This window comes from Pygoscelis adeliae, unplaced genomic scaffold (assembly GCF_000699105.1).
Source record: "Pygoscelis adeliae isolate BGI_AS28 unplaced genomic scaffold, ASM69910v1 Scaffold81, whole genome shotgun sequence".
In the NCBI taxonomy this organism is placed as follows: Eukaryota; Metazoa; Chordata; class Aves; order Sphenisciformes; family Spheniscidae; genus Pygoscelis; species Pygoscelis adeliae.
In genome coordinates, this window is record NW_008824005.1 from 335,746 (window position 1) to 342,182 (window position 6,437).

Here is a 6,437-nt window from a genome sequence, read left to right on the forward strand (position 1 = left end):
ACAGGAAAGGCAGCTCATTTACAGGAAGACAGGTCTTAAAAGCAGCAAAGGTAGTTTGAAAGCTGGGTAGAGGGAAAACAAACTAAAGGGAAAGGGGACCATAGTTAAATTACAATAAGACGGTGCAAAACTGTTTGGCAGATCATACTCAAAGCGTGGTAATCAATGGTCCCTTGTCAAAGAGAAGTTTGCACTGAAGGAAATCCTGCAGGGATCTGCCCGAGGCTTCATTCTAATCAGTATTTCCAGTAATGAATGGCATGTTGACATTGTACTTATTCAAACGTTAACTTAACTGAAGCTGGGAGAGAACATGGTGTGCTGCACAGAACAGGCTCAGAATTCACAATCATCCTGCAGCTGAGGGCACACGCCGGAGGAGTAGGATGCTGTTCAGTAAAGATGCACTTAAGATTGGAGATTTCATCAGAAATAATTAAGTGACAAAGACAGGCAATGGAGCAGTTTACAGACAAAGATGTAGGGGCTCTGGAGGATCTAAAACTGAGTGTGAGCCAGCAGTGTTGTGCTAGTACAAAAACAGCCAGCATTTTCCGTTGTGTAAATAGGAATGTTGTCTGTGAGGCATGAAGTAAGCCTCCAACTTTACAAGGAAATTATAAAGCCTCAGCTGGAATATTTTATCTTGTTTGGGCTCTACACTTCAGGAAAGACGTGAGCCAGTTGGATAAAGCCCAGAAGAGAGTAGCAAGAATTATATGAGATGTGGAAAACATGGCCTGTGGGTAAATGTTAAGAGATTGGGGCTGTCTGCCCTAAGAAAGCAAAGACGTGGATGGGGACATGAAAGTAGGCTTCACGCGCATAAAATGCTGTTGCGGAGAAGACTCTTTGCAATGCCTGTCTTGACTAGAAGATGCAGTAACACACCTCAGTTGCAATGAGGACAACTCTAACTCTTCCTAGCTCTCTAAGATAGTAAAGTGTGGGAGTAGGGAGTTGCCTGGGAGTCTGTATCACTGGAGGTCTCCAAGAGCAGGTTACGCAAAACTGTGAAAAATCAGTTGGCCTTGCTTTGGGGCACAGCAGGGACAAAATGGCTTCCTGAAATTCCTGTCAGGCCTGGTTTTTCAGTCTGTAAAGCCTAACCTATACGAAAAATATTTACCAATGTAGAGGATGACAAATGCCTGGGACTCACATGGGAGTTGTTCTTTATTTGGTATCTTTGTTTGATATCTTTGTGTTTCCTCATTTTTTACATACGTCACATCTAACTAGGCTGTTGTCACTCAACTGCTGGTTTGCTTTTTCTTTTTGCTGTCTAAGTCAAAGAATCTTAATATGAGTTCAGAGGAACATTTGCTGTGCTTCTTTTCATGTTTACCCACATGCACCTGTGGTGAATATTCCCACTGTACTTTGGGACAGATCCTGCTCCTCCCTAGACAATCCTGCCCTCCTGCTCCCCAGGGAAAGGCAGGTTTAGCCAGCAGTGCGCAGGGCAGCAGCAGCTGGTGGGCTCTGCACCATGCAGTCAATCTGCTGGGATGGGTGCACAGCTGGGAGCAGGGAGGGGACACGGCCTTTGAAGAAGGTCAGCAAGCAAAAGCTATACAAGTTTTGGTGCGGTGGGGCTCTGTGCTGCTCCCCAGCTGAACTCTTTGTGTAGTTCTGCTCCCTCCTCCTGAAAACAGGAGGTGTTGGGTGACCGGTCCATCCAACAAATTGCCTTTCTGAACATGCCTGGCACTGCACCATCTCTGCTTCACCAAGCAACCGTCACCATTTGCTTCCTTCCTTACATGGAGTAGAAGCCTTTTTTTGGATTAAATAGGTTTTTGCTCTTGGTGCTTGAGCTATTCAGAGATGGGAACTCAAGCATGCATTCCCATTCCTGGGGAGGGAAAATGGGATTTTAGGGGTGAGTAACATCTTGATTCTTCTGAGCCTTCAAAATACAACAGAACCCTCCCCCCTTGTGAGGCACTAATATTATTGTCAGCTGTTTCCAGTGGTTAGTGTCCTTCCACATTGTGATCATCTGCCTGTGCTATCCATACATCTTATCTGACCATAATAGTATTTCCACCATGCATGTTCTTGTGTGATCTAATTTTCATTGTCTTTAAGTGAAAAACACAAGGATATTGGTTCTTAACTGGAAAGAAATAGAATTTATGAGAGAGTGTTCTTATGTGGAAAAAAGGTGTTACAAAAATCTGTAATGAAGGAATTGGGGTGACTCTGTATGGAACAAAGAGATTTGCACAGGTAAATGAGCCAGCCAACAAAGACAGCACATCCTTTCTATCTCCACTTGATGGCCCAACCAGATAAACACTCCACATTTATCATTCTTTGAAACTGGTTGGACTCAATCCTGAAACCATTTTAAACGCCTCTGATCTGTAAAAGGTCTGCAGAATGAAGCCCAAGAGACTTTCAATATACCTAAAATTTGTTTTCACAGTATGGCCTGCTGTAGTAAGGTTGAGTCTGCATCAATTACATTACAGTCAGGATGCCTGGCATCTATCTTGTGCAACTTGTAGAGACATCCAAGCTTGTCATGTCAAAACTTAAGAAAGAGGAAAGAGATGGCAAGCCACCCTAAAACGCCTGGAAGACGCTTCTCTGTAGCAGTCATGGTCCTTATTTTGCATCATTAACTCTGCAAGGAGTCCTGTGCTGTCTGGAAGGACAGTCAGGATACCTCTCCTGGGATTTGGAGGGTTAAGTGCATGTTCGTGCTCTCTGTTTAGAATAAGGATACCAGCGAGCAAGGATGATAAACTGGAAAGAAGTGTGTGCAAAGGAGCTCATGGCTGTCAGACCATGTCAGCCCGTCAGCATTCACAGCACTGACTGGCCTTTTAGGATGCTCACTCCTGTGCTCTTAGAAAGGTTTCACCATCCCTATCGCCATCTGAGCAGGGCAGAGTTTGATTCGCCTGACAAGGTACCATTCGCAGGGTGGACAACTCCATTTGAACGGGATCTTCCAGTCTCACCATTTATCCATGAAAAGAAATAATTACCTTTACCTCTCAATTGTCTTCCTGATGTAGGTGTCTAAAATAGCTAATGTGAGCTACACCCTGTAAGTGCCAGTCTCTCTTCATTGACTAAGGAGAGCTTCGGTGACAATACCGACTCCACAGACAGGTAAAGCTGGCTGTAGTGAATCTCACCGGGGACCTGAGTTTACAGCCTAGAACTGAAGGGGAACTTAAAAAATGTCCTCAGTTTCCTTGCACGGGATTACTGCCCCTTACTACTCCCGTAGCTGAATGCAGCCATGATGGTCAGCAGGCACAGAGAGGGCTGCACAGTGAAACAGTCTCTTCCTGTCAGGTCATATGGTAAGCACACCTCCCTTCACACCCAAAATATCCACCCTGGCTTTCTTCCCTAACAGTGCGTAGGATGCATAGGACATATGTAAAATGCCACACCCCATTTCTACACTTAGTTCCTACAGCTGTTGCAAATACCCAGGCGTGTTCACACATGCACACAAACACACATCTGCACGTGTACTCACACTTCAGAGGGACAGCACTTTGGGGGAGATTCAGTGTCTGAAAAGCTGCAGTATTCATGGGGGTTACTTGAATAACAGGAGCTGGAAGGCCAGGCCAACAGCTCTGCAAAACAGACCGGGGCAAAAATATTTATCCAGGGGCAGGAAGCCTTGACAGATTTAGGAAATATCAGAAATATCAGAAATATGACGTGTTGGCATAACAATGGTTGAGGAAAGAAATACGTCTTTAGACACCTTCATTGTACAAGTACTAAGAAGAACCTAGGAGGCCACGTGGGGTCTGGCAGGAAGGCAGTGGAAAGGAAAGGCAGGCTGTGCAAGTACAGCTTCAGGGATGGAGAACACCTTCCCCATAGCACACTTTGCCTCATTAAAGGTAGCCACAGCATATGGCTTAGAGCTGGCCAGAGCTGCAGCTCAGTGTTACAGAGCTGTAAGCCCCACAAAAGCTTTTCTATGTGCTAGAAAATACTAAGTCTGAGCTGAAAAAAACCTGCATTTATGTGTGCAGTACTCATAGGTTCGATTCAGCAGATGGAGGGGAAATACTTTTCTTTTCTGCTGTTGGAGCAATGAATGGGAGACCAGTGGTTACTCTAAGTAGTAACTCTCTAAGGATGAGAAGGTCCTTCCCAGACCTACAGTATTGGCTGTTCCTCAGCACTCTGTCCCTGTGCCCTTGATCAATACTACTCTGCCTTGGATTTTTTACCCATCAAGTTTTAGACGTTAAAATCTCCTCCTAGCCAGTGTTTGGCTATCTCCGTGCCCATGCTTTCCCAGTTTCTTCAGCCTCAGCATTACTACCCATAGGCACACAGCCCCTTGCACTACTACAAGCCCTCTAGGACATGTGCTCAGTCCATGTTGTCCCATGCCCACCGCGTGTGCCAAGGGAAGAGGAGTTGGTAGTTTGAAGTGTGTAAGCAGCCCAAACCTCTTGTCCCCATCTCCTGAAGCTCCTGCTGCCCTACACAGGACTTCTGGGCTGTAGCAATGGTGCTTATGACTCTGGATGGGGAGGGCATGGTGTGCAACCCACGCCTCTCTGGCCTGATCCTTCCCAGTGTCCAAGAGGGGTTCATAGGGATGGCTGCTTCTGCTTCCCGGGGACGGGGAAGGGTATTGGCAGCTGGGGGTGATGGCAGCTGATGGTCTGAGGGAGAAGAGGGTCTGTACATCCCAAGATGGATGGATTTAGGGGCCCTGTTTGCAGGTAAGGGGAGAAAAAAGTGTAGAAGGACTGGAGAGAGTGTAAAACACCCTCGTGCACAGCTTCCATGCTTCTTCTGAACCAACCTGGCTGCCCATCAACTTCCCTTATTTGCTTCAGAAAAAATATGAACACAAGTTTTTTGTTATTTCTTCCTCACCAGAACTGTGCTGGCCTTTTTGTTTGTTTTTACCTCAGCAAACAGTGGTGGGCTCCGTCCCTCGAGGCCAGCTGTCCATCTGCACTCTCCCTGGCCTCACAGATCAGCTCCAGTGTTGACCTGTTTAGAGAAACATGAAAAGAGGCTTCCAGAAACCACCAGTTATCCTGTGGCCTTCGTATTTCAAGTGAGCTGGCTCAAGTCCCAGCTTGATAAATATCCCAGTGCTTTATGCACACTCCTCCATCTCTGTCTATAACTAAGGTGAGAGGTTGTTGTGTGCGGTCTTACTGAAGAAAGGCCGGTAAGTGTTTATGTGAAGTGCTGTAGACTTCTGTTGGCCCCTCAGGGCCTGTGTTCGTTTCACTGTTCAGCTAAGATGTCCTGCACCTGGCTGTGTACAGGGGTGTCCCTGTCCGTTCCCTTCCCCAGACAGGTACCATTGCAGCAAGTCAGTGAGAAGCTCTGTTGTTCTGCTGGAATTTCAAGAAATAAATGTCCCCAGGCTGGTCTGGGTTGCAAAATCACTGTGTGTGAAGCTTTCAAATCCTTTAATGTATACGAGCTGATAGGAAGAAACCTTGTCTGGGAGAGATGGCAAGTAGACAGAGTGCTGACATTTACATTCAACCCTGAGCACTTCTGGAAAACCTGTGGGTCATTTTGGAGGCAGGTGCAGGTAAGGTGAAATCATTTCTGCCCTGGATATCTCCTACCTGACAGTCCCTGTGAAATAACTATGTTTATTTACTTGCTGCTGTTTTGGAGGGTTGGCAGCAGGCTTCTAGCTGGCATTTTCAGAGCCCAAAGCAAGGAAAACAGCACTGCTCTCCCCTGCCTGCATTTCTTTACAATGCTTCATAGTCGGTTCAGCCAGTGTCAGGACCGCTGGCAACTTCATGCAGCTTACTAGGGCTGAGCCTCTCCCCTTTCCCAGGACTACACTGGCATCATCTGAAACAAATGTATATTTCTGAAGTAATTCCCTAGTATGACATTTTCTTAGCAATAATAATTGTAGTTCTGTGTTGTGATTGCAAATGAGAGGAGACCTGAATCAGGGCACAAGTGATGCAGAACGATGTAAAGACATAGGGTAGGACAGGTAAATGAAGGGGCAGAGAAGGTGAGAAGCAGTCAGGGTGGGAGGGTGAAGATGCTATCTAGTCTCTGAAAGGTGTAAAGAATTGTGTGCTTCACATAGCCTCTTAAAACATCTTCTGTGCATGGACAATACTTATCCATCTTTACGAAAACTGGTGTGAGCAATCTCCTCTCCTTTGACATCCCATTAATCCTCTTTTCAGATGTGAGACAGAATGGTGCCGGCAGAGCAGATGATACTGCACATAACCTGGACTGTAAGAGAACATGGAAAAGTTTCCAGGCTGCTCGGCAGGGGTGGCCTTGGTGTGTTTTCTGAAAGGGGAGCCCTAGGATCACACTGCCATGCCAAGTTCGAAAGTACCATGTGCCCAGAATGCACAGCTACTATGTGGTTAACCATACGGTTGCTCAGTGTCTTTGGGAGTGGTTTACAACTGTGCGTGGGT

At 46.3% G+C, this 6,437-nt stretch overlaps 1 protein-coding gene across 1 annotated transcript in view; it reads left to right on the forward strand.

Moving 5' to 3' along the window:
• The window catches only part of GAS7 (growth arrest-specific 7), a 66,372-nt gene that overhangs the window by 12,230 nt on the left and 47,705 nt on the right, over positions 1-6,437 (forward strand). The window lies entirely within an intron of this gene.